A 27,334-nucleotide genomic window follows, 5' to 3' on the forward strand; every position below is an offset into this window, starting at 1 on the left:
TGAAGGTGCTGACTCTTTCTGGGGTACAGTTGGTCTCTCTCTCTCTCTCTCTCCTGAAGGTGCTGGCCCTCTCTGGGGTACAGTTGATCTCTCTCTCTCTCTCCTGAAGGTGCTGACTCTCTCTGGGGTAGAGTTGGTTTCCCGCTCTCTCTGCTGAAGATGCTGACTCTCTCTGGGGTACAGTTGGTTTCTATCTCTCTCTCCTGAAGGTGCTGACTCTCTCTGGGGTACAGTTTGTCTCTCTCTCTCTCTCCTGAAGATGCTGACTCTCTCTGTGGTACGGTTGGTCTCTCTCTCTCTCCTCTCCTGAAGGTGCTGACTCTCTCTGGGGTACAGTTGCTTTCTCTCTCTCTCCTGAAGGTGCTGACTCTCTCTGGGGTACAGTTGGTCTCTCCCTCTCTCTCCTGAAGGTGCTGGCCCTCTCTGGGGTACAGTTGGTCTCTCCCACTCTCTCCTGAAGGTGCTGACTCTCTCTGGGGAACGGTTGGTCTCTCTCTCCTGAAGGTGGTGACTCTCCCTGGGGTACAGTTGGTCTCTCTCTCTCTCTCCTGAAGGTGCTGGCCCTCTCTGGGGTACAGTTGGTCTCTCTCTCTCTCTCTCCTGAAGGTGCTGACTCTCTCTGGGGTACAGTTGCTCTCCCTCTCTCTCTCCTCTCCTGAAGGTGCTGAATCTCTCTGGTGTACAGTTGCTTTCTCTCTCTCTCCTGAAGGTGCTGACTCTCTCTGGGGTACAGTTGGTCTCTCTCTCTCTCTCTCCTGAAGGTGCTGACTCTCTCTGGGGTACAGTTGGTCTCTCTCTCTCTCTCTCCTGAAGGTGCTGACTCTCTCTGGGGTATAGTTGGTTTCTCTCTCTCTCTCCTGAAGGTGCTGACTCTCTCTGGGGTATAGTTGGTTTCTCTCTCTCTCCTGAAGGTGCTGACTCTCTCTGGGGTACAGTTGGTTTCCCTCTCTCTCTCCTGAAGATGCTGACTCTCTCTGGGGTACAGTTGGTTTCCCTCTCTCTCTCCTGAAGATGCTGACTCTCTCTGGGGTACAGTTGGTCTCTCTCTCTCTCTCCTGAAGGTGCTGACACTCTCTGGGGTAGAGTTGCTCTCTCTCTCTCGCTCTCTCTCCTGAAGGTGCTGACTCTCTCTGAGGTACAGCTGGTCTTTCTCTCTCCTGAAGGTGCTGACTCTCTCTGGGGTACAGTTGCTCTATCTCTCTCTCTCCTCCCCTGAAGGTGCTGACTCTCCCTGGGGTACAGTTGCTCTCTCTCTCTCTCTCCTGAAGGTGCTGACTCTCTCTGGTGTACATTTGCTCTCTCTCTCTCTCTCTCCTCTCCTGGAGGTGCTGACTCTCTCTGGGGTACATTTGCTCTCTCTCTCTCTCTCTCTCTCTCTCTCCTCTCCTGAAGGTGCTGACTCTCTCTGGGGTACAGTTGGTCTCTCTCTCTCTCTCTCTCTCTCCTGAAGGTGCTGACACTCTCTGGGGTACAGTTGCTCTCTCTCTCTCTCTCCTGAAGGTGCTGACTCTCTCTGGGGTACAGTTGGTCTCTCTCTCTCCTGAAGGTGCTGACTCTGGGGTACAGTTGCTCTCTCTCTTTCTCTCTCTCTCTCTCCTGAAGATGCTGACTCCCTCTGGGGCACAGTAGCTCTCTCTCTCTCTCCTGAAGGTGGTGACTCTCTCTGGGGTACAGTTGCTCTCTCGCTCTCTCTCCTCTCCAGAAGGTGCTGACTCTCTCTGGGGTAGAGTTGCTCTCTCTCTCCTGAAGGTGCTGACTCTCTCTGGGGTATAGTTGGTTTCTCTCTCTCTCTCCTGAATGTGCTGACTCTCTCTGGGGTACAGTTGCTCTCTCTCTCCCTCCCTCTCTCTCTCCTGAAGGTGCTGACTCTCTCTGGGGTATAGTTGGTTTCTCTCTCTCTCTCCTGAAGGTGCTGACTCCCTCTGGGGTATAGTTGGTTTCTCTCTCTCTCTCCTGAAGGTGCTGACTCTCTCTGGGGTACAGTTGGTTTCCCTCTCTCTCCTGAAGGTGCTGACTCTCTCTGGGGTATAGTTGGTACCTCTCTCTCTCCTGAAGGTGCTGACTCTCTCTGGGGTACAGTTGGTTTCCCTCTTTCTCTCCTGAAGATGCTGACTCTCTCTGGGGTACAGTTGGTTTCCCTCTCTCTCCTGAAGGTGCTAACTCTCTCTGGGGTACAGTTGGTTTCCCGCTGTCTCTGCTGAAGATGCTGACTCTCTCTGGGGTACAGTTGGTTTCTCTCTCTCTCTCTCCTGAAGATGCTGACTCTCTCTGTGGTACGGTTGGTCTCTCTCTCTCTCCTCTCCTGAAGGTGCTGACTCTCTCTGGGGTACAGTTGCTTTCCCTCTCTCTCCTGAAGGTGCTGACTCTCTCTGGGGTACAGTTGGTCTCTCTCTCTCTCTCTACTGAAGGTGCTGGCCCTCTCTGGGGTACAGTTGGTCTCTCTCTCTCTCTCTCTTGAAGGTGCTGACTCTCTCTGGGGTACAGTTGGTCTTTCCCTCTCCCTCCTGAAGGTGCTGACTCTCTCTGGGGTACGGTTGGTCACTCTCTCTCTCTCTCTCCTGAAGGTGCTGACTCTCTCTGGTGTTCAGTTGCTCTCTCTCTCCTGAAGGTGCTGACTCTCTCTGGGGTAGAGTTGCTCTCTCTCTCTCTCTCCTCTCCTGAAGGTGCTGACTCTCTCTGGGGTACAGTTGCTCTCTCTCTCTCTCTCCTGAAGGTGCTGACTCTCTCTGGTGTACAGTTGCTCTCTCTCTCTCTCTCTCTCTCCTGGAGGTGCTGACTCTCTCTGGGGTACATTTGCTCTCTCTCTCTCTCTCTCTCTCTCTCCTCTCCTGAAGGTGCTGACTCTCTCTGGGGTACAGTTGGTCTCTCTCTCTCTCTCTCTCTCTCCTGAAGGTGCTGACACTCTCTGGGGTACAGTTGCTCTCACTCTCTCTCTCTCCTGAAGGTGCTGACTCTCTCTGGGGTCCAGTTGGTCTCTCTCTCTCCTGAAGGTGCTGACTCTGGGGTACAGTTGCTCTCTCTCTTTCTCTCTCTCTCTCTCCTGAAGATGCTGACTCCCTCTGGGGCACAGTTGCTCTCTCTCTCTCTCCTGAAGGTGGTGACTCTCTCTGGGGTACAGTTGCTCTCTCTCTCCTGAAGGTGCTGACTCTCTCTGGGGTATAGTTGGTTTCTCTCTCTCTCTCCTGAATGTGCTGACTCTCTCTGGTGTACAGTTGGTCTCTCTCTCCCTCCCTCTCTCTCTCCTGAAGGTGCTGACTCTCTCTGGGGTATAGTTGGTTTCTCTCTCTCTCTCCTGAAGGTGCTGACTCTCTCTGGGGTATAGTCGGTTTCTCTCTCTCTCTCCTGAAGGTGCTGAGTCTCTCTGGGGTACAGTTGCTCTCTCTCTCCCTCCCTCTCTCTCTCTCTCCTGAACGTGCTGACTCTCTCTGGGGTATAGTTGGTTTCCCTCTCTCTCCTGAAGGTGCTGACTCTCTCTGGGGTATAGTTGGTACCTCTCTCTCTCCTGAAGGTGCTGACTCTCTCTGGGGTACAGTTGGTCTCTCTCTCTCTCTCTCTCTCCTGAAGGTGCTGACTCTCTCTGGGGTACAGTTGGTCTCTCTCTCTCTCTACTGAAGGTGCTGGCCCTCTCTGGGGTACAGTTGATCTCTCTCTCTCTCCTGAAGGTGCTGACTCTCTCTGGGGTACAGTTGGTCTCTCTCTCTCTACTGAAGGTGCTGGCCCTCTCTGGGGTACAGTTGGTCTCTCTCTCTCTCTCTCCTGAAGGTGCTGACTCTCTCTGGGGTACAGTTGGTCTCTCTCTCTCTCTCTCTCTCCTGAAGGTGCTGACTCTCTCTGGGGTACAGTTGCTCTCTCTCTCTCTCCTCTCCTGAAGGTGCTGACTCTCTTTGGTGTACAGTTGCTTTCTCTCTCTCTCCTGAAGGTGCTGACTCTCTCTGGGGTACAGTTGGTCTCTCTCTCTCTCTCTCCTGAAGGTGCTGACTCTCTCTGGGGTACAGTTGGTCTCTCTCTCTCCTGAAGGTGCTGACTCTCTCTGGGGTACAGTTGCTCTCACTCTCTCTCCTCCCCTGAAGGTGCTGACTCTCCCTGGGGTACAGTTGCTCTCTCTCTCTCTCTCTCTCTCTCTCCTGAAGATGCTGACTCCCTCTGGGGCACAGTTGCTCTCTCTCTCTCTCCTGAAGGTGCTGACTCTCTCTGGGGTACAGTTGCTCTCTCACTCTCTCTCCTCTCCAGAAGGTGCTGACTCTTTCTGGGGGAGAGTTGCTCTCTCTCTCCTGAAAGTGCTGACTCTCTCTGGGGTATAGTTGGTTTCTCTCTCCCTCCCTCTCTCTCTCCTGAAGGTGCTGACTCTCTCTGGGGTATAGTTGATTTCTGTCTCTCTTTCCTGAAGGTGCTGACTCTCTCTGGGGTATAGTTGGTTTCTCTCTCTCTCTCCTGACGGTGCTGACTCTCTCTGGGGTCCAGTTGCTCTCTCCCTCTCTCTCTCTCTCTCTCTCTCTCCTCTCCTGGAGGTGCTGACTCTCTCTGGGGTACATGTGCTCTCTCTCTCTCTCTCTCCTCTCCTGAAGGTGCTGACTCTCTCTGGTGTACAGTTGGTCTCTCTCTCTCTCTCCTGAAGGTGCTGACTCTCTCTGGGGTACGGTTGGTCTCTCTCTCTCTCTCTCTCTCTCTCCTGAAGGTGCTGACTCTCTCTGGTGTGCAGTTGCTCTCTCTCTCCTGAAGGTGCTGAATCTCTCTGGGGTATAGTTGGTTTCTCTCTCTCTCTCCTGAAGGTGCTGACTCTCTCTGGGGTACGGTTGGTCTCTCTCTCTCTCTCTCCTGAAGGTGCTGACAATCTCTGGGTTACGGTTGGTCTCTCTCTCCTGAAGGTGGTGACTCTCCCTGGGGTACAGTTGGTCTCCCTCTCTCTCTCCTGAAGGTGCTGACCCTCTCTGGGGTACAGTTGGTCTCTCTCTCTCTCTCTCCTGAAGGTGCTGACTCTATCTGGGGTACAGTTGCTCTCTCTCTCTCTCTCTCTCTCTCCTCTCCTGAAGGTGCTGAATCTCTCTGGGGTACAGTTGCTTTCTCTCTCTCTCCTGAAGGTGCTGACTCTCTCTGGGGTACAGTTGGTCTCTCTCTCTCTCTCTCTCTCTCCTGAAGGTGCTGACTCTCTCTGGGGTACAGTTGCTCGCTCTCTCTCTCTCTCCTGAAGGTGCTGACACTCTCTGGGGTACAGTTGCTCTCTCTCTCCTGAAGGTGCTGACTCTCTCTGGGGTATAGTTGGTTTCTCTCTCTCTCTCCTGAAGGTGCTGACTCTCTCTGGGGTATAGTTGGTTTCTCTCTCTCTCCTGAAGGTGCTGACTCTCTCTGGGGTACAGTTGGTTTCCCTCTCTCTCTCCTGAAGATGCTGAATCTCTCTGGGGTACAGTTGGTCTCTCTCTCTCGCTCTCTCTCCTGAAGGTGCTGACTCTCTCTGGGGTACAGTTGCTCTATCTCTCTCTCTCCTCCCCTGAAGGTGCTGACTCTCCCTGGGGTACAGTTGCTCTCTCTCTCTCTCTCCTGAAGGTGCTGACTCTCTCTGGTGTACATTTGCTCTCTCTCTCTCTCTCTCTCTCCTCTCCTGGAGGTGCTGACTCTCTCTGGGGTACATTTGCTCTCTCTCTCTCTCTCTCTCCTCTCCTGAAGGTGCTGACTCTCTCTGGCGTACAGTTGGTCTCTCTCTCTCTCTCTCTCTCCTGAAGGTGCTGACACTCTCTGGGGTACAGTTGCTCTCTCTCTCTCTCTCTCCTGAAGGTGCTGACTCTCTCTGGGGTACAGTTGGTCTCTCTCTCTCCTGAAGGTGCTGACTCTGGGGTACAGTTGCTCTCTCTCTTTCTCTCTCTCTCTCTCCTGAAGATGCTGACTACCTCTGGGGCACAGTTGCTCTCTCTCTCTCTCCTGAAGGTGGTGACTATCTCTGGGGTACAGTTGCTCTCTCGCTCTCTCTCCTCTCCAGAAGGTGCTGACTCTCTCTGGGGTAGAGTTGCTCGCTCTCTCCTGAAGGTGCTGACTCTCTCTGGGGTATAGTTGGTTTCTCTCTCTCTCTCCTGAAGGTGCTGAGTCTCTCTGGGGTACAGTTGCTCTCTCTCTCCCTCCCTCTCTCTCTCCTGAAGGTGCTGACTCTCTCTGGGGTACAGTTGGTTTCCCTCTCTCTCCTGAAGGTGCTGACTCTCTCTGGGGTATAGTTGGTACCTCTCTCTCTCCTGAAGGTGCTGACTCTCTCTGGGGTACAGTTGGTTTCCCTCTTTCTCTCCTGAAGATGCTGACTCTCTCTGGGGTACAGATGGTTTGTCTCTCTCTCCTGATGGTGCTAACTCTCTCTGGGGTACAGTTGGTTTCCCGCTCTCTCTGCTGAAGATGCTGACTCTCTCTGGGGTTCAGTTGGTTTCTCTCTCTCTCTCTCCTGAAGATGCTGATTTCTCTCTGTGGTACGGTTGGTCCCTCTCTCTCCTCTCCTGAAGGTGCTGACTCTCTCTGGGGTACAGTTGCTTTCCCTCTCTCTCCTGAAGGTGCTGACTCTCTCTGGGGTACAGTTGGTCTCTCTCTCTCTCTATTGAAGGTGCTGGCCCTCTCTGGGGTACAGTTGGTCTCTCTCTCTCTCTCTCTCTCTCTCTCTCCTGAAGGTGCTGACTCTCTCTGGGGTACAGTTGGTCTTTCCCTCTCTCTCCTGAAGGTGCTGACTCTCTCTGGGGTACGGTTGGTCACTCTCTCTCTCTCTCTCCTGAAGGTGCTGACTCTCTCTGGTGTTCAGTTGCTCTCTCTCTCCTGAAGGTGCTGACTCTCTCTGGGGTAGAGTTGCTCTCTCTCTCTCCTCTCCTGAAGGTGCTGACTCTCTCTGGTGTACAGTTGCTTTCTCTCTCTCTCTCTCCTGAAGGTGCTGACTCTCTCTGGGGTACAGTTGGTCTCTCTCTCTCTCTCTCCTGAAGGTGCTGACTCTCTCTGGGGTACAGTTGGTCTCTCTCTCTCTCTCTCTCCTGAAGGTGCTGACTCCCTCTGGGGTACAGTTGCTCTCTCTCTCTTTCCTGAAGGTGCTGACACTCTCTGGGGTACAGTTGCTCTCTCTCTCCTGAAGTTGCTGACTCTCTCTGGGGTATAGTTGTTTTCTCTCTCTCTCTCTCCTGAAGGTGCTGACTCTCTCTGGGGTATACTTGGTTTCTTTCTCTCTCCTGAAGGTGCTGACTCTCTCTGGGGTACAGTTGGTTTCCCTCTCTCTCTCCTGAAGATGCTAACTCTCTCTGGGGTACAGTTGGTCTCTCTCTCTCTCTCCTGGAGGTGCTGACACTCTCTGGGGTAGAGTTGCTCTCTCTCTCTCACTCTCTCTCCTGAAGGTGCTGACTCTCTCTGAGGTACAGCTGGTCTTTCTCTCTCCTGAAGGTGCTGACACTCTCTGGGGTACAGTTGCTCTCTCTCTCTCTCCTACCCTGAAGGTGCTGACTCTCCCTGGGGTACAGTTGCTCTCTCTCTCTCCTGAAGGTGCTGACTCTCTCTGGGGTACAGTTGCTCTCTCTCTCTCTCTCTCTCTCTCTCTCCTCTCCTGGAGGTGCTGACTCTCTCTGGGGTACATTTGCTCTCTCTCTCTCTCTCTCTCCTCTCCTGAAGGTGCTGACTCTCTCTGGCGTACAGTTGGTCTCTCTCTCTCTCTCTCTCCTGAAGGTGCTGACACTCTCTGGGGTACAGTTGCTCTCTCTCTCTCTCTCTCCTGAATGTGCTGACTCTCTCTGGGGTACAGTTGGTCTCTCTCTCTCCTGAAGGTGCTGACTCTGGGGTACAGTTGCTCTCTCTCTTTCTCTCTCTCTCTCTCCTGAAGATGCTGACTACCTCTGGGGCACAGTTGCTCTCTCTCTCTCTCCTGAAGGTGGTGACTATCTCTGGGGTACAGTTGCTCTCTCGCTCTCTCTCCTCTCCAGAAGGTGCTGACTCTCTCTGGGGTAGAGTTGCTCGCTCTCTCCTGAAGGTGCTGACTCTCTCTGGGGTATAGTTGGTTTCTCTCTCTCTCTCCTGAAGGTGCTGAGTCTCTCTGGGGTACAGTTGCTCTCTCTCTCCCTCCCTCTCTCTCTCCTGAAGGTGCTGACTCTCTCTGGGGTACAGTTGGTTTCCCTCTCTCTCCTGAAGGTGCTGACTCTCTCTGGGGTATAGTTGGTACCTCTCTCTCTCCTGAAGGTGCTGACTCTCTCTGGGGTACAGTTGGTTTCCCTCTTTCTCTCCTGAAGATGCTGACTCTCTCTGGGGTACAGATGGTTTGTCTCTCTCTCCTGATGGTGCTAACTCTCTCTGGGGTACAGTTGGTTTCCCGCTCTCTCTGCTGAAGATGCTGACTCTCTCTGGGGTTCAGTTGGTTTCTCTCTCTCTCTCTCCTGAAGATGCTGATTTCTCTCTGTGGTACGGTTGGTCCCTCTCTCTCCTCTCCTGAAGGTGCTGACTCTCTCTGGGGTACAGTTGCTTTCCCTCTCTCTCCTGAAGGTGCTGACTCTCTCTGGGGTACAGTTGGTCTCTCTCTCTCTCTATTGAAGGTGCTGGCCCTCTCTGGGGTACAGTTGGTCTCTCTCTCTCTCTCTCTCTCTCTCTCTCCTGAAGGTGCTGACTCTCTCTGGGGTACAGTTGGTCTTTCCCTCTCTCTCCTGAAGGTGCTGACTCTCTCTGGGGTACGGTTGGTCACTCTCTCTCACTCTCTCCTGAAGGTGCTGACTCTCTCTGGTGTTCAGTTGCTCTCTCTCTCCTGAAGGTGCTGACTCTCTCTGGGGTAGAGTTGCTCTCTCTCTCTCTCTCTCCTCTCCTGAAGGTGCTGACTCTCTCTGGTGTACAGTTGCTTTCTCTCTCTCTCTCTCCTGAAGGTGCTGACTCTCTCTGGGGTACAGTTGGTCTCTCTCTCTCTCTCTCCTGAAGGTGCTGACTCTCTCTGGGGTACAGTTGGTCTCTCTCTCTCTCTCTCTCCTGAAGGTGCTGACTCCCTCTGGGGTACAGTTGCTCTCTCTCTCTCTCCTGAAGGTGCTGACACTCTCTGGGGTACAGTTGCTCTCTCTCTCCTGAAGTTGCTGACTCTCTCTGGGGTATAGTTGTTTTCTCTCTCTCTCTCTCCTGAAGGTGCTGACTCTCTCTGGGGTATACTTGGTTTCTTTCTCTCTCCTGAAGGTGCTGACTCTCTCTGGGGTACAGTTGGTTTCCCTCTCTCTCTCCTGAAGATGCTGACTCTCTCTGGGGTACAGTTGGTCTCTCTCTCTCTCTCCTGGAGGTGCTGACACTCTCTGGGGTAGAGTTGCTCTCTCTCTCTCGCTCTCTCTCCTGAAGGTGCTGACTCTCTCTGAGGTACAGCTGGTCTTTCTCTCTCCTGAAGGTGCTGACACTCTCTGGGGTACAGTTGCTCTCTCTCTCTCTCCTCCCCTGAAGGTGCTGACTCTCCCTGGGGTACAGTTGCTCTCTCTCTCTCTCTCTCCTGAAGGTGCTGACTCTCTCTGGGGTACAGTTGCTCTCTCTCTCTCTCTCTCTCTCTCTCTCTCTCTCTCCTCTCCTGGAGGTGCTGACTCTCTCTGGGGTACAGTTGGTCTCTCTCTCTCTCTACTGAAGGTGCTGGCCCTCTCTGGGGTACAGTTGGTCTCTCTCTCTCTCTCTCTCCTGAAGGTGCTGACTCTCTCTGGGGTACAGTTGGTCTTTCCCTCTCTCTCCTGAAGGTGCTGACTCTCTCTGGGGTACGGTTGGTCACTCTCGCTCTCTCTCTCCTGAAGGTGCTGACTCTCTCTGGTGTTCAGTTGCTCTCTCTCTCCTGAAGGTGCTGACTCTCTCTGGGGTAGAGTTGCTCTCTCTCTCTCTCTCCTCTCCTGAAGGTGCTGACTCTCTCTGGGGTACAGATGCTCTCTCTCCCTCTCTCCTGAAGGTGCTGACTCTCTCTGGTGTACAGTTGCTCTCTCTCTCTCTCTCTCCTCTCCTGGAGGTGCTGACTCTCTCTGGGGTACATTTGCTCTCTCTCTCTCTCTCTCTCTCTCTCTCCTCTCCTCTCCTGAAGGTGCTGACTCTCTCTGGGGTACAGTTGGTCTCTCTCTCTCTCTCTCTCCTGAAGGTGCTGACACTCTCTGGGGTACAGTTGCTCTCTCTCTCTCTCTCTCCTGAAGGTGCTGACTCTCTCTGGGGTACAGTTGGTCTCTCTCTCTCCTGAAGGTGCTGACTCTGGGGTACAGTTGCTCTGTCTCTTTCTCTCTCTCTCTCTCCTGAAGATGCTGACTCCCTCTGGGGCACAGCTGCTCTCTCTCTCTCTCCTGAAGGTGCTGACTCTCTCTGGGGTACAGTTGCTCTCTCGCTCTCTCTCCTCTCCAGAAGGTGCTGACTCTCTCTGGGGAAGAGTTGCTCTCTCTCTCCTGAAGGTGCTGACTCTCTCTGGGGTTTAGTTGGTTTCTCTCTCTCTCTCCTGAATGTGCTGACTCTCTCTGGGGTACAGTTGGTCTCTCTCTCCCTCCCTCTCTCTCTCCTGAAGGTGCTGACTCTCTCTGGGGTATAGTTGGTTTCTCTCTCTCTCTCCTGAAGGTGCTGACTCTCTCTGGGGTATAGTTGGTTTCTCTCTCTCTCTCCTGAAGGTGCTGAGTCTCTCTGGGGTACAGTTGCTCTCTCTCTCCCTCCCTCTCTCTCTCCTGAAGGTGCTGACTCTCTCTGGGGTATAGTTGGTTTCCCTCTCTCTCCTGAAGTTGCTGACTCTCTCTGGGGTATAGTTGGTACCTCTCTCTCTCCTGAAGGTGCTGACTCTCTCTGGGGTACAGTTGGTTTCCCTCTTTCTCTCCTGAAGATGCTGACTCTCTCTGGGGTACAGTTGGTTTCCCTCTCTCTCCTGAAGGTGCTAACTCTCTCTGGGGTACAGTTGGTTTCCCGCTCTCTCTGCTGAAGATGCTGACTCTCTCTGGGGTACAGTTGGTTTCTCTCTCTCTCTCTCCTGAAGATGCTGACTCTCTCTGTGGTACGGTTGGTCTCTCTCTCTCTCCTCTCCTGAAGGTGCTGACTCTCTCTGGGGTACAGTTGCTTTCCCTCTCTCTCCTGAAGGTGCTGACTCTCTCTGGGGTACAGTTGGTCTCTCTCTCTCTCTACTGAAGGTGCTGGCCCTCTCTGGGGTACAGTTGGTCTCTCTCTCTCTCTCTCTCTCCTGAAGGTGCTGACTCTCTCTGGGGTACAGTTGGTCTTTCCCTCTCTCTCCTGAAGGTGCTGACTCTCTCTGGGGTACGGTTGGTCACTCTCTCTCTCTCTCTCTCCTCAAGGTGCTGACTCTCTCTGGTGTTCAGTTGCTCTCTCTCTCCTAAAGGTGCTGACTCTCTCTGGGGTAGAGTTGCTCTCTCTCTCTCTCTCCTCTCCTGAAGGTGCTGACTCTCTCTGGTGTACAGTTGCTTTCTCTCTCTCTCCTGAAGGTGCTGACTCTCTCTGGGGTACAGTTGGTCTCTCTCTCTCTCTCTCCTGAAGGTGCTGACTCTCTCTGGGGTACAGTTGGTCTCTCTCTCTCTCTCTCCTGAAGGTGCTGACTCTCTCTGGGGTACAGTTGGTCTCTCTCTCTCTCTCTCTCCTGAAGGTGCTGACTCTCTCTGGGGTACAGTTGCTCTCTCTCTCTCTCCTGAAGGTGCTGACACTCTCTGGGGTACAGTTGCTCTCTCTCTCCTGAAGGTGCTGACTCTCTCTGGGGTACGGTTGGTCACTCTCTCTCTCTCTCTCCTGAAGGTGCAGACTCTCTCTGGTGTTCAGTTGCTCTCTTTCTCCTGAAGGTGCTGACTCTCTCTGGGGTAGAGTTGCTCTCACTCTCTCTCTCCTCTCCTGAAGGTGCTGACTCTCTCTGGGGTACAGTTGCTCTCTCTCTCTCTCTCTCCTGAAGGTGCTGACTCTCTCTGGTGTACAGTTGCTCTCTCTCTCTCTCTCTCCTCTCCTGGAGGTGCTGACTCTCTCTGGGGTACATTTGCTCTCTCTCTCTCTCTCACTCTCTCTCTCCTCTCCTGAGGGTGCTGACTCTCTCTGGGGTACAGTTGGTCTCTCTCTCTCTCTCTCTCCTGAAGGTGCTGACACTCTCTGGGGTACAGTTGCTCTCTCTCTCTCTCTCTCCTGAAGGTGCTGACTCTCTCTGGGGTACAGTTGGTCTCTCTCTCTCGCTCTCCTGAAGGTGCTGACTCTCTCTGGGGTACAGTTGCTTTCTCTCTCTCTCCTGAAGGTGCTGACTCTCTCTGGGGTACAGTTGGTCTCTCTCTCTCCCTCTCCTGAAGGTGCTGACTCTCTCTGGGGTACAGTTGGTCTCTCTCTCTCTCTCTCTCTCCTGAAGGTGCTGACTCTCTCTGGGGTACAGTTGGTCTCTCTCTCTCGCTCTCCTGAAGGTGCTGACTCTCTCTGGGGTATAGTTGGTCTCTCTCTCTCTCTCTCCTGAAGGTGCTGACTCTCTCTGGGGTACAGTTGGTCTCTCTCTCTCTCTCTCCTGAAGGTGCTGACTCTCTCTGGGGTACAGTAGCTCTCTCGCTCTCTCTCCTCTCCTGAAGGTGCTGACTCTCTCTGGGGTATAGTTGGTTTCTCTCTCTCTCTCCTGAAGGTGCTGACTCTCTCTGGGGTACAGTTGCTCTCTCTCTCTCTCTCCTGAAGGTGCTGACTCTCTCTGGGGTACAGTTGCTCTCTCTCTCCTGAAGGTGCTGACTCTCTCTGGGGTATAGTTGGTTTCTCTCTCTCTCTCCTGAAGGTGCTGACTCTCTCTCGGGTATAGTTGGTTTCTCTCTCTCTCTCCTGAAGGTGCTGACTCTCTCTGGGGTATAGATGGTTTCTCTCTCTCTCCTGAAGGTGCTGACTCTCTCTGGGGTACAGTTGGTTTCCCTCTCTCTCTCCTGAAGATGCTGACTCTCTCTGGGGTACAGTTGGTTTCCCTCTCTCTCTCCTGAAGATGCTGACTCTCTCTGGGGTACAGTTGGTCTCTCTCTCTCTCTCCTGAAGGTGCTGACACTCTCTGGGTTAGAGTTGCTCTCTCTCTCTCTCTCTCTCTCCTGAAGGTGGTGACTCTCTCTGAGGTACAGCTGGTGTTTCTCTCTCCTGAAGGTGCTGACTCTCTCTGGGGTACAGTTGCTCTATCTCTCTCTCTCCTCCCCTGAAGGTGCTGACTCTCCCTGGGGTACAGTTGCTCTCTCTCTCTCTCTCCTGAAGGTGCTGACTCTCTCTGGTGTACATTTGCTCTCTCTCTCTCTCTCCTCTCCTGGAGGTGCTGACTCTCTCTGGGGTACATTTGCTCTCTCTCTCTCTCTCTCTCTCTCTCTCCTCTCCTGAAGGTGCTGACTCTCTCTGGCGTACAGTTGGTCTCTCTCTCTCTCTCCTGAAGGTGCTGACACTCTCTGGGGTACAGTTGCTCTCTCTCTCTCCTGAAGGTGCTGACTCTGGGGTACAGTTGCTCTCTCTCTTTCTCTCTCTCTCTCTCCTGAAGATACTGACTCCCTCTGGGGCACAGTTGCTCTCTCTCTCTCTCCTGAAGGTGGTGACTCTCTCTGGGGTACAGTTGCTCGCTCTCTCCTGAAGGTGCTGACTCTCTCTGGGGTATAGTTGGTTTCTCTCTATCTCTCCTGAATGTGCTGACTCTCTCTGGGGTACAGTTGGTTTCCCTCTTTCTCTCCTGAAGATGCTGACTCTCTCTGGGGTACAGTTGGTTTGTCTCTCTCTCCTGAAGGTGCTAACTCTCTCTGGGGTACAGTTGGTTTCCCGCTCTCTCTGCTGAAGATGCTGACTCTCTCTGGGGTACAGTTGGTTTCTCTCTCTCTCTCTCTCCTGAAGATGCTGATTTCTCTCTGTGGTACGGTTGGTCCTTCTCTCTCCTCTCCTGAAGGTGCTGACTCTCTCTGGGGTACAGTTGCTTTCCCTCTCTCTCCTGAAGGTGCTGACTCTCTCTGGGGTACAGTTGGTCTCTCTCTCTCTCTCTCTCTCTCCTGAAGGTGCTGACTCTCTCTGGGGTACAGTTGGTCTTTCCCTCTCTCTCCTGAAGGTGCTGACTCTCTCTGGGGTACGGTTGGTCACTCTCTCTCTCTCTCTCCTGAAGGTGCAGACTCTCTCTGGTGTTCAGTTGCTCTCTCTCTCCTGAAGGTGCTGACTCTCTCTGGGGTAGAGTTGCTCTCACTCTCTCTCTCCTCTCCTGAAGGTGCTGACTCTCTCTGGGGTACAGTTGCTCTCTCTCTCTCTCTCTCCTGAAGGTGCTGACTCTCTCTGGTGTACAGTTGCTCTCTCTCTCTCTCTCTCCTCTCCTGGAGGTGCTGACTCTCTCTGGGGTACATTTGCTCTCTCTCTCTCTCTCTCTCTCTCTCTCTCCTCTCCTGAAGGTGCTGACTCTCTCTGGGGTACAGTTGGTCTCTCTCTCTCTCTCTCTCCTGAAGGTGCTGACACTCTCTGGGGTACAGTTGCTCTCTCTCTCTCTCTCTCCTGAAGGTGCTGACTCTCTCTGGGGTACAGTTGGTCTCTCTCTCTCCTGAAGGTGCTGACTCTGGGGTACAGTTGCTCTCTCTCTTTCTCTCTCTCTCTCTCCTGAAGATGCTGACTCCCTCTGGGGCACAGTTGCTCTCTCTCTCTCTCCTGAATGTGGTGACTCTCTCTGGGGTACAGTTGCTCTCTCGCTCTCTCTCCTCTCCTGAAGGTGCTGACTCTCTCTGGGGTATAGTTGGTTTCTCTCTCTCTCTCCTGAAGGTGCTGACTCTCTCTGGGGTACAGTTGGTCTCTCTCTCCCTCCCTCTCTCTCTCCTGAAGGTGCTGACTCTCTCGGGGGTATAGTTGGTTTCTCTCTCTCTCTCCTGAAGGTGCTGAGTCTCTCTGGGGTACAGTTGCTCTCTCTCTCCCTCCCTCTCTCTCTCCTGAAGGTGCTGACTCTCTCTGGGGTATAGTTGGTTTCCCTCTCTCTCCTGAAGGTGCTGACTCTCTCTGGGGTATAGTTGGTACCTCTCTCTCTCCTGAAGGTGCTGACTCTCTCTGGGGTACAGTTGGTTTCCCTCTTTCTCTCCTGAAGATGCTGACTCTCTCTGGGGTACAGTTGGTTTGTCTCTCTCTCCTGAAGGTGCTAACTCTCTCTGGGGTACAGTTGGTTTCCCGCTCTCTCTGCTGAAGATGCTGACTCTCTCTGGGGTACAGTTGGTTTCTCACTCTCTCTCTCCTGAAGATGCTGACTCTCTCTGTGGTACGGTTGGTCTCTCTCTCTCTCTACTGAAGGTGCTGGCCCTCTCTGGGGTACAGTTGGTCTCTCTCTCTCTCTCTCTCTCTCCTGAAGGTGCTGACTCTCTCTGGGGTACAGTTGGTTTCTCTCTCTCTCTCTCCTGAAGATGCTGACTCTCTCTGTGGTATGGTTGGTCTCTCTCTCTCTCTACTGAAGGTGCTGGCCCTCTCTGGGGTACAGTTGGTCTCTCTCTCTCTCTCTCCTGAAGGTGCTGACTCTCTCTGGGGTACAGTTGGTCTTTCCCTCTCTCTCCTGAAGGTGCTGACTCTCTCTGGGGTACGGTTGGTCACTCTCTCTCTCTCTCTCCTGAAGGTGCTGACTCTCTCTGGTGTTCAGTTGCTCTCTCTCTCCTGAAGGTGCTGACTCTCTCTGGGGTAGAGTTGCTCTCTCTCTCTCTCTCCTCTCCTGAAGGTGCAGACTCTCTCTGGTGTACAGTTGCTTTCTCTGTCTCTCCTGAAGGTGCTGACTCTCTCTGGGGTACAGTTGGTCTCTCTCTCTCTCTCTCCTGAAGGTGCTGACTCTCTCTGGGGTACAGTTGGTCTCTCTCTCTCTATCTCTTGAAGGTGCTGACTCTCTCTGGGGTACAGTTGGTCTCTCTCTCTCTCTCTCTCCTGAAGGTGCTGACTCTCTCTGGGGTACAGTTGCTCTCTCTCTCTCTCTCCTGAAGGTGCTGACACTCTCTGGGGTACAGTTGCTCTCTCTCTCCTGAAGTTGCTGACTCTCTCTGGGGTATAGTTGGTTTCTTTCTCTCTCCTGAAGGTGCTGACTCTCTCTGGGGTACAGTTGGTTTCCCTCTCTCTCTCCTGAAGATGCTGACTCTCTCTGGGGTACAGTTGGTCTCTCTCTCTCTCTCCTGAAGGTGCTGACACTCTCTGGGGTAGAGTTGCTCTCTCTCTCTCTCGCTCTCTCTCCTGAAGGTGCTGACTCTCTCTGAGGTACAGCTGGTCTTTCTCTCTCCTGAAGGTGCTGACACTCTCTGGGGTACAGTTGCTCTCTCTCTCTCTCCTCCCCTGAAGGTGCTGACTCTCCCTGGGGTACAGTTGCTCTCTCTCTCTCTCTCCTGAAGGTGCTGACTCTCTCTGGGGTACAGTTGCTCTCTCTCTCTCTCTCTCTCTCTCCTCTCCTGGAGGTGCTGACTCTCTCTGGGGTACAGTTGGTCTCTCTCTCTCTCTACTGAAGGTGCTGGCCCTCTCTGGGGTACAGTTGGTCTTTCCCTCTCTCTCCTGAAGGTGCTGACTCTCTCTGGGGTACGGTTGGTCACTCTCTCTCTCTCTCTCCTGAAGGTGCTGACTCTCTCTGGTGTTCAGTTGCTCTCTCTCTCCTGAAGGTGCTGACTCTCTCTGGGGTAGAGTTGCTCTCTCTCTCTCTCTCCTCTCCTGAAGGTGCTGACTCTCTCTGGGGTACAGTTGCTCTCTCTCTCTCTCTCCTGAAGGTGATGACTCTCTCTGGTGTACAGTTGCTCTCTCTCTCTCTCCTCTCCTGGAGGTGCTGACTCTCTCTGGGGTACATTTGCTCTCTCTCTCTCTCTCTCTCTCTCTCTCTCCTCTCCTGAAGGTGCTGACTCTCTCTGGGGTACAGTTGGTCTCTCTCTCTCTCTCTCCTGAAGGTGCTGACACTCTCTGGGGTACAGTTGCTCTCTCTCTCTCTCTCTCTCTCTCCTGAAGGTGCTGACTCTCTCTGGGGTACAGTTGGTCTCTCTCTCTCCTGAAGGTGCTGACTCTGGGGTACAGTTGCTCTCTCTCTTTCTCTCTCTCTCTCTCCTGAAGATGCTGACTCCCTCTGGGGCACAGTTGCTCTCTCTCTCTCTCCTGAAGGTGGTGACTCTCTCTGGGGTACATTTGCTCTCTCGCTCTCTCTCCTCTCCAGAAGGTGCTGACTCTCTCTGGGGTAGAGTTGCTCTCTCTCTCCTGAAGGTGCTGACTCTCTCTGGGGTATAGTTGGTTTCTCTCTCTCTCTCCTGAATGTGCTGACTCTCTCTGGGGTACAGTTGGTCTCTCTCTCCCTCCCTCTCTCTCTCCTGAAGGTGCTGACTCTCTCTGGGTTATAGTTGGTTTCTCTCTCTCTCTCCTGAAGGTGCTGACTCTCTCTGGGGTATAGTTGGTTTCTCTCTCTCTCTCCTGAAGGTGCTGAGTCTCTCTGGGGTACAGTTGCTCTCTCTCTCCCTCCCTCTCTCTCTCCTGAAGGTGCTGACTCTCTCTGGGGTATAGTTGGTTTCCCTCTCTCTCCTGAAGGTGCTGACTCTCTCTGGGGTATAGTTGGTACCTCTCTCTCTCCTGAAGGTGCTGACTCTCTCTGGGGTACAGTTGGTTTCCCTCTTTCTCTCATGAAGATGCTGACTCTCTCTGGGGTACAGTTGGTTTGTCTCTCTCTCCTGAAGGTGCTAACTCTCTCTGGGGTACAGTTGGTTTCCCGCTCTCTCTGCTGAAGATGCTGACTCTCTCTGGGGTACAGTTGGATTCTCTCTCTCTCTCTCCTGAAGATGCTGACTCTCTCTGTGGTACGGTTGGTCTCTCTCTCTCTCCACTCCTGAAGGTGCTGACTCTCTCTGGGGTACAATTGCTTTCCCTCTCTCTCCTGAAGGTGCTGACTCTCTCTGGGGTACAGTTGGTCTCTCTCTCTCTCTACTGAAGGTGCTGGCCCTCTCTGGGGTACAGTTGGTCTCTCTCTCTCTCTCTCTCTCTCCTGAAGGTGCTGACGCCCTCTGGGGTACAGTTGGTCTCTCTCTCTCTCTACTGAAGGTGCTGGCCATCTCTGGGGTACAGTTGATCTCTCTCTCTCTCCTGAAGGTGCTGACTCTCTCTGGGGTACAGTTGGTCTCTCTCTCTCTCTCTACTGAAGGTGCTGGCCCTCTCTGGGGTACAGTTGGTCTCTCTCTCTCTCTCTCTCTCCTGAAGGTGCTGACTCTCTCTGGGGTACAGTTGGTCTCTCTCTCTCTCTCTCTCTCCTGAAGGTGCTGACTCTCTCTGGGGTACAGTTGGTCTTTCCCTCTCTCTCCTGAAGGTGCTGACTCTCTCTGGGGTACGGTTGGTCACTCTCTCTCTCTCTCCTGAAGGTGCTGACTCTCTCTGGTGTTCAGTTGCTCTCTCTCTCCTGAAGGTGCTGACTCTCTCTGGGTATAGTTGCTCTCTCTCTCTCTCTCCTCTCCTGAAGGTGCTGACTCTCTCTGGTGTACAGTTGCTTTCTCTCTCTCTCCTGAAGGTGCTGACTCTCTCTGGGGTACAGTTGGTCTCTCTCTCTCTCTCTCCTGAAGGTGCTGACTCTCTCTGGGGTACAGTTGGTCTCTCTCTCTCTCCTGAAGGTGCTGACTCTCTCTGGGGTACAATTGCTCTCTCTCTCTCTCCTGAAGGTGCTGACACTCTCTGGGGTACAGTTGCTCTCTCTCTCCTGAAGGTGCTGACTCTCTCTGGGGTATAGTTGTTTTCTCTCTCTCTCTCTCCTGAATGTGCTGACTCTCTCTGGGGTATAGTTGGTTTCTTTCTCTCTCCTGAAGGTGCTGACTCTCTCTGGGGTACAGTTGGTTTCCCTCTCTCTCTCCTGAAGATGCTGACTCTCTCTGGGGTACAGTTGGTCTCTCTCTCTCTCTCCTGAAGGTGCTGACACTCTCTGGGGTAGAGTTGCTCTCTCTCTCTCGCTCTCTCTCCTGAAGGTGCTGACTCTCTCTGAGGTATAGCTGGTCTTTCTCTCTCCTGAAGGTGCTGACACTCTCTGGGGTACAGTTGCTCTCTCTCTCTCTCCTCCCTTGAAGGTGCTGACTCTCCCTGGGGTACAGTTGCTCTCTCTCTCTCTCTCCTGAATTTGCTGACTCTCTCTGGGGTACAGTTGCTCTCTCTCTCTCTCTCCTCTCCTGGAGGTGCTGACTCTCTCTGGGGTACATATGCTCTCTCTCTCTCTCTCTCTCTCTCCTCTCCTGAAGGTGCTGACTCTCTCTGGGGTACAGTTGGTCTCTCTCTCTCTCTCTCCTGAAGGTGCTGACACTCTCTGGGGTACAGTTGCTCTCTCTCTCTCTCTCTCTCTCCTGAAGGTGCTGACTCTCTCTGGGGTACAGTTGGTCTCTCTCTCTCTCTCTCTCTCCTGAAGGTGCTGACTCTCTCTGGGGTACAGTTGGTCTTTCCCTCTCTCTCCTGAAGGTGCTGACTCTCTCTGGGGTACGGTTGGTCACTCTCTCTCTCTCTCCTGAAGGTGCTGACTCTCTCTGGTGTTCAGTTGCTCTCTCTCTCCTGAAGGTGCTGACTCTCTCTGGGGTATAGTTGCTCTCTCTCTCTCTCTCCTCTCCTGAAGGTGCTGACTCTCTCTGGTGTACAGTTGCTTTCTCTCTCTCTCCTGAAGGTGCTGACTCTCTCTGGGGTACAGTTGGTCTCTCTCTCTCTCTCTCCTGAAGGTGCTGACTCTCTCTGGGGTACAGTTGGTCTCTCTCTCTCTCCTGAAGGTGCTGACTCTCTCTGGGGTACAATTGCTCTCTCTCTCTCTCCTGAAGGTGCTGACACTCTCTGGGGTACAGTTGCTCTCTCTCTCCTGAAGGTGCTGACTCTCTCTGGGGTATAGTTGTTTTCTCTCTCTCTCTCTCCTGAATGTGCTGACTCTCTCTGGGGTATAGTTGGTTTCTTTCTCTCTCCTGAAGGTGCTGACTCTCTCTGGGGTACAGTTGGTTTCCCTCTCTCTCTCCTGAAGATGCTGACTCTCTCTGGGGTACAGTTGGTCTCTCTCTCTCTCTCCTGAAGGTGCTGACACTCTCTGGGGTAGAGTTGCTCTCTCTCTCTCGCTCTCTCTCCTGAAGGTGCTGACTCTCTCTGAGGTATAGCTGGTCTTTCTCTCTCCTGAAGGTGCTGACACTCTCTGGGGTACAGTTGCTCTCTCTCTCTCTCCTCCCTTGAAGGTGCTGACTCTCCCTGGGGTACAGTTGCTCTCTCTCTCTCTCTCCTGAATTTGCTGACTCTCTCTGGGGTACAGTTGCTCTCTCTCTCTCTCTCCTCTCCTGGAGGTGCTGACTCTCTCTGGGGTACATATGCTCTCTCTCTCTCTCTCTCTCTCTCCTCTCCTGAAGGTGCTGACTCTCTCTGGGGTACAGTTGGTCTCTCTCTCTCTCTCTCCTGAAGGTGCTGACACTCTCTGGGGTACAGTTGCTCTCTCTCTCTCTCTCTCCTGAAGGTGCTGACTCTCTCTGGGGTACAGTTGGTCTCTCTCTCTCCTGAAGGTGCTGACTCTGGGGTACAGTTGCTCTCTCTCTCTCTCTCTCTCTCTCTCCTGAAGATGCTGACTCCCTCTGGGGCACAGTTGCTCTCTCTCTCTCTCTCCTGAAGGTGCTGACTCTCTCTGGGGTACAGTTGCTCTCTCGCTCTCTCTCCTCTCCAGAAGGTGCTGACTCTCTCTGGGGTAGAGTTGCTCTCTCTCTCCTGAAAGTGCTGACTCTCTCTGGGGTATAGTTGGTTTCTCTCTCCCTCCCTCTCTCTCTCCTGAAGGTGCTGACTCTCTCTGGGGTATAGTTGATTTCTCTCTCTCTTTCCTGAAGGTGCTGACTCTCTCTGGGGTATAGTTGGTTTCTCTCTCTCTCTCCTGAAGGTGCTGAGTCTCTCTGGGGTACAGTTGCTCTCTCTCTCCCTCCCTCTCTCTCTCCTGAAGGTGCTGACTCTCTCTGGGGTACAGTTGGTTTCCCTCTCTCTCCTGAAGGTGCTGACTCTCTCTGGGGTATAGTTGGTACCTCTCTCTCTCCTGAAGGTGCTGACTCTCTCTGGGGTACAGTTGGTTTCCCTCTTTCTCTCCTGAAGATGCTGACTCTCTCTGGGGTACAGTTGGTCTCTCTCTCTCTCTCTACTGAAGGTGCTGGCCCTCTCTGGGGTACAGTTGGTCTCTCTCTCTCTCTCTCTCTCTCCTGAAGGTGCTGACTCTCTCTGGGGTACAGTTGGTCTCTCTCTCTCTCTCTCTCTCCTGAAGGTGCTGACTCTCTCTGGGGTACAGTTGGTCTTTCCCTCTCTCTCCTGAAGGTGCTGACTCTCTCTGGGGTACGGTTGGCCACTCTCTCTCTCTCTCCTGAAGGTGCTGACTCTCTCTGGTGTTCAGTTGCTCTCTCTCTCCTGAAGGTGCTGACTCTCTCTGGGGTATAGTTGCTCTCTCTCTCTCTCTCCTCTCCTGAAGGTGCTGACTCTCTCTGGTGTACAGTTGCTTTCTCTCTCTCTCCTGAAGGTGCTGACACTCTCTGGGGTACAGTTGGTCTCTCTCTCTCTCTCTCCTGAAGGTGCTGACTCTCTCTGGGGTACAGTTGGTCTCTCTCTCTCTCCTGAAGGTGCTGACTCTCTCTGGGGTACAATTGCTCTCTCTCTCTCTCCTGAAGGTGCTGACACTCTCTGGGGTACAGTTGCTCTCTCTCTCCTGAAGTTGCTGACTCTCTCTGGGGTACAGTTGGTTTCCCTCTTTCTCTCCTGAAGATGCTGACTCTCTCTGGGGTACAGTTGGTTTCCCTCTCTCTCCTGAAGGTGCTAACTCTCTCTGGGGTACAGTTGATTTCCCGCTCTCTCTGCTGAAGATGCTGACTCTCTCTGGGGTACAGTTGGTTTCTCTCTCTCTCTCTCCTGAAGATGCTGACTCTCTCTGTGGTACGGTTGGTCTCTCTCTCTCTCCTCTCCTGAAGGTGCTGACTCACTCTGGGGTACAGTTGCTTTCTCTCTCTCTCCTGAAGGTGCTGACTCTCTCTGGGGTACAGTTGGTCTCTCTCTCTCTCTACTGAAGGTGCTGGCCCTCTCTGGGGTACAGTTGGTCTCTCTCTCTCTCCTGAAGGTGCTGACTCTCTCTGGGGTACAGTTGGTCTCTCTCTCTCTCTCTACTGAAGGTGCTGGCCCTCTCTGGGGTACAGTTGGTCTCTCTCTCTCTCTCTCCTGAAGGTGCTGACTCTCTCTGGGGTACAGTTGGTCTCTCTAACTCCTGAAGGTGCTGACACTCTCTGGTGTTCAGTTGCTCTCTCTCTCCTGAAGGTGCTGACTCTCTCTGGGGTGCAGTTGCTCTCTCTCTCTCTCTCTCCTCTCCTGAAGGTGCTGACTCTCTCTGGTGTACAGTTGCTTTCTCTCTCTCTCCTGAAGGTACTGACTCTCTCTGGGGTACAGTTGGTCTCTCTCTCTCTCTCTCCTGAAGGTGCTGACTCTCTCTGGGGTACAGTTGGTCTCTCTCTCTCTCTCTCTCCTGAAGGTGCTGACTCTCTTTGGGGTACAGTTGCTCTCTCTCTCTCTCTCCTGAAGGTGCTGACACTCTCTGGGGTACAGTTGCTCTCTCTCTCCAGAAGGTGCTGACTCTCTCTGGGGTACAGTTGGTCTCTCTCTCTCTCTCTCTCCTGAAGGTGCTGACTCTCTCTGGGGTACAGTTGCTCTCTCTCTCTCTCTCCTGAAGGTGCTGACTCTCTCTGGGGTACAGTTGCTTTCTCTCTCTCTCCTGAAGGTGCTGACTCTCTCTGGGGTACAGTTGGTCTCTCTCTCTCTCTACTGAAGGTGCTTTCCCTCTCTGGGGTACAGTTGGTCTCTCTCTCTCTCTCTCTCTCCTGAAGGTGCTGACTCTCTCTGGGGTACAGTTGTTCTCTCTCTCTCTCTCTACTGAAGGTGCTGGCCCTCTCTGGGGTACAGTTGGTCTCTCTCTCTCCTGAAGGTGCTGACACTCTCTGGTGTTCAGTTGCTCTCTCTCTCCTGAAGGTGCTGACTCTCTCTGGGGTACAGTTGCTCTCTCTCTCTCTCTCTCCTCTCCTGAAGGTGCTGACTCTCTCTGGTGTACAGTTGCTTTCTCTCTCTCTCCTGAAGGTGCTGACTCTCTCTGGGGTACAGTTGGTCCCTCTCTCTCTCTCTCCTGAAGGTGCTGACTCTCTCTGGGGTACAGTTGGTCTCTCTCTCTCTCTCTCCTGAAGGTGCTGACTCTCTCTGGGGTACAGTTGGTCTCTCTCTCTCTCTCTCTCTCCTGAAGGTGCTGACTCTCTCTGGGGTACAGTTGCTCTCTCTCTCTCTCTCTCCTGAAGGTGCTGACTCTCTCTGGGTTACAGTTGCTTTCTCTCTCTCTCCCGAAGGTGCTGACTCTCTCTGGGGTATTGTTGGTTTTTCTCTCTCTCTCTCTCTCCTGAAGGTACTGACTCTCTCTGGGGTACAGTTGGTTTCTCTCTCTCTCTCTCCTGAAGGTGCTGACTTTCTCTGGGGTACAGTTGGTTTCTCTCTCTCTCCTGAAGGTGCTGACTCTCTCTGGGGTATTGTTGGTTTTTCTCTCTCTCTCTCTCTCCTGAAGGTACTGACTCTCTCTGGGGTACAGTTGGTTTCTCTCTCTCTCTCTCTCTCCTGAATGTGCTGACTCTCTCTGGGGTACAGTTGGTTTCTTTCTCTCTCTCTCCTGAAGGTGCTGACTCTCTCTGGGGTACAGTTGGTTTCTCGCTCTCTCTCTCTCTCCTGAAGTTGCTGACTCTCCCTGGGGTACATTTGGTTTCTTTCTCTCTCTCTCCTGAAGGTGCTGACTCTCTCTGGGGTACAGTTGGTTTCTCGCTCTCTCTCTCTCTCCTGAAGGTGCTGACTCTCTCTGGGGTACAGTTGGTTTCTCTCTCTCTCTCTCTCTCCTGAAGGTGCTGACTCTCTCTGAGGTACAGCTGGTTTCTCTCTCTCTCTCTCCTGAAGGTGCTGACTCTCTCTGGGGTACAGTTGGTTTCTCGCTCTCTCTCTCTCTCCTGAAGTTGCTGACTCTCTCTGGGGTAGAGTTGGTTTCTTTCTCTCTCTCTCCTGAAGGTGCTGACTCTCTCTGGGGTACAGTTGGTTTCTCGCTCTCTCTCTCTCTCCTGAAGGTGCTGACTCTCTCTGGGGTACAGTTGGTTTCTCTCTCTCTCTCTCTCTCCTGAAGGTTCTGACTCTCTCTGGGGTACAGTTGGTCTCTCTCTCTCTCTCTCCTGAAGGTGCTGACTCTCTCTGGGGTACAGTTGGTCTCTCTCTCTCTCTCCTGAAGGTGCTGACTCTCTCTGGGGTACAGTTGGTTTCTCTCTCTCTCTCTCCTGAAGGTGCTGACTCTCTCTGGGGTACAGTTGGTCTCTCTCTCTCATTCTCAGTCTCCTGAAGGTGCTGACTCTCTCTGGGGTACAGTTGGTCTCTCTCTCTCTCTCTCCTGAAGGTGCTGACTCTCTCTGGGGTACAGTTGGTCTCTCTCTCTCCTGAAGGTGCTGACTCTCTCTGGGGTACAGTTGGTCTCTCTCTCTCTCCTGAAGGTGCTGACTCTCTCTGGGGTATAGTTGGTGTCGCTCTCTCTAACGTTCGTTGGGGTATGGATCCACTTGCTTCAGCAACTCTGTTATCTCCCCACATTGCTTTTCTTCAGCGATTTACCGTATGGAGCATCAGAACAGAATGATCTGGTGCCCAGCTGACCTCTCCAGCGGATGGCGGGTGGGGTCACTGGCGCATAATCAGGAACAGGAATCTCGATTGACACTTCGCCATTCTGAACGGGGGTCGTTCAGGATGACTGAAAGTTCTTTGTCAGCAGTACCACCCGGGTATTGAAGCTGGGGAAAAGTGCTGATGGGGAGAGAGGTGCCAACCACCAGTGACCTTTGATCGTTCTCGCCAACTTCCAGCAGTGCCACCTAGCAACAGCCGGCCAACCAGATCACGGCTGCTGAGTGAGACCAGAGGATGTTTGTGACCAGGTCTCACTGTGTTACTGGATATTGCTACTAAAAAGGTGACCGGTGAGGATTCTGTGGTGTGGAGCGTACCTTAAGGCTGCTAACTCCCTCATGGATTAGCACTGAGGGCCGGGGTTAGGTGGTATTTAAGGGAAATAGCCCCGACACCAACCTCCTCATCCTGCTGAGGGGCACCCTCCAACTCCCTCAGATGCTGAGAAAAAAACGTTTCTCACCACCCATTTCTGTGAAGGGAGAGGGAAAGAAAAGAGCACCCTCCAGTTCGAAACACTCCAGATCATCCCTGGGCCCTTCATTCATCATGTAGATAGAAGGGGCAAACAGATTCCCTCTCGAAAACACAACTGCACCTCCTGAAGACAGCAAGTTGGTACTGTTTCACAGCCTGTGTCACTAAAACCAGCGTCCACCCTACAAGCCTCAGAGAAAGGAAGCTGAAATCAGTCACCTTCATCATATAGGCTGAGATTTGAATACCAACAATCCTAACTTCTTCAAACTTAAACATCGACTGGTTCCAACTTTACTTAACGCAAGAGCCTTCATTTCCTCAATGAGATTTACAAAAATGTTTGAACTGCAACACTGCTCTTAATATGACAAAAAAAACCACTTAGTCTAACGATATTTCTATAAAATGGAGAAAAATGCCTCTCTCCCCGTACAACTACTGTGCTAGACAGTTTTGGCTCAGACCCACATTTTTTCCGTAGTTAGCACAAAGACCCACTACAAGAGAATTCCCATTTGGTTTTCATATCACTCTTCCACATGTTGCAATAATTTATTTTTTCAGGGAGAAAAAAAATCCCTTGCCTGGAGGGAATTAAAACGTGCAGTGGTTTGTCAGCACTGATTGTAGACCAAACACAAGTCCCAAGCCTGTTTCTCACAGTCTTCGGCTTTAAAAACAGAACATAGCAACTCGCTTCCTTCTTCACCTGAGCTCAACTCCTAGCAACAGGACTAGGCCTCAGGCTCCCCTCACCCATCCAGCATGGATCGACTAAAGCATGGATTCCACCACATTTTATTTAGGTAGGCGTTTAACGCAACATCATGGCAGGGAATTCAATCATTTGATTCTTTGAGAAACATGGAAGTTACTGGATCCGTCAGCGTTCAGCAGGGGCTGAATTCAGGAGGCTGTCCCTTCCTGGCTCAGCATTGTTATCTCACTCAAATGGTGGGGCTTCACGAGATAACTGGTGCTCCCAGAGGCAGTAGTGCTAACCTAGTCGTCACAATGTAAAGGGTAGGTACCCCTGTTCGGCACTGCGCTGTCTGTGACCCTGCACTAGCAATGCAGAAGGCTGAGAGTTCAAATCCCACTATGGCAAGTGGTGAATCCAAATTCACTCAATCTGGTTCACTAACAGCCTCCAGGGAGGAGAGCTTGCCATACTATGACACAAAACTGGGCAGGGGTTGAGAGAAGGATACAAGGAGGCTTCAGGGTGATTTAGACAAGCTGTGTGTGTGGGCAAACACATGGTAGATGCAATATAACATGGATAAATGTGAAGTTATACACTAGAAATGCACAATAGAAAGGCAGAGTATTATTTAAATGGTGATATATTGGGAATTGTGGATATACAAAGGGACCTGGGTGTCCTTGTACACCAGTCAATGAAAGTAAACAGGCGGGTGCAGCAAGCAGTTAGGAAGGCGAATGTTATGTTGTCCTTCATTGCAAGAGGATTTGAGTTCAGAAGTAGGGATGTCTCACTGCAGTTATACACGGCCTTGGTGAGACCTTACCTGGAGCATTGTGTGCAGTTTTGGTCTCCCTGCCTAAGAAAGGATATACTTGCCATGGAGGGAGTGCAGTGAATGTTCACTAGGCTGATACTGGGGACGGCAGGACTGTCGTATGAGGAGAGATTGGTCCGACTGGACCTGTATTCACTAGAGTTTAGAAGAATGAGAGGGGATCTGATTGAAATGTATAAAATTCTGACAGGACTAGACAGACTGGATGCAGGGAGGATGTCTCCCCTGGTTGGGGAGTCTAGAACCAGGGGCCACAGTCTCAGGATATGGGGCAGGTCATTTAGGACCTAGATGAGGAAAGATTTCTTCACTCAGAGGGTGGTCAACCTGTGGAATTCTCTACCACACAAGGCTGTGGAGGCCGGGTCACTGAGTATATTCAAGAAAGAAATTGATAAATTTTTGGATATTAAGGGCATCAAGGGGTAATGGAGAGAAAGCGGGGACATGGCGTTGAGATAGATGATCAGCCATGATCATAATGAATGGTGGAGCAGGCTCGAAGGGCTGAATGGCCTACTCCTGCTCCTAGTTTCTATGTTTCTATACCTGCCTGGTCTGACCTATGTGTGACACCAATTCCATACAAGGTGGCTGATGTACAAGAGCAGGAATGTTATGCTGGACCTTTATAAAGCTCTGGTTAAGGCACAACTCAAATATTGTGTCCAGTTCTGGTCCCCACACTTTAGGAAGGATGTGAGGGTCCTTGAGAGGGTGCAGAGGAGATT

At 52.5% G+C, this 27,334-nt stretch overlaps 1 protein-coding gene across 1 annotated transcript in view; it reads right to left on the bottom strand.

Annotated features, from left to right (window-relative positions):
* Positions 1 to 27,334, bottom strand: part of LOC121273341 (integrin alpha-5-like) — a 627,886-nt gene that overhangs the window by 94,729 nt on the left and 505,823 nt on the right. The window lies entirely within an intron of this gene.

The sequence above is a fragment of the Carcharodon carcharias genome, chromosome X, assembly GCF_017639515.1.
Source record: "Carcharodon carcharias isolate sCarCar2 chromosome X, sCarCar2.pri, whole genome shotgun sequence".
Taxonomy (NCBI): Eukaryota; Metazoa; Chordata; class Chondrichthyes; order Lamniformes; family Lamnidae; genus Carcharodon; species Carcharodon carcharias.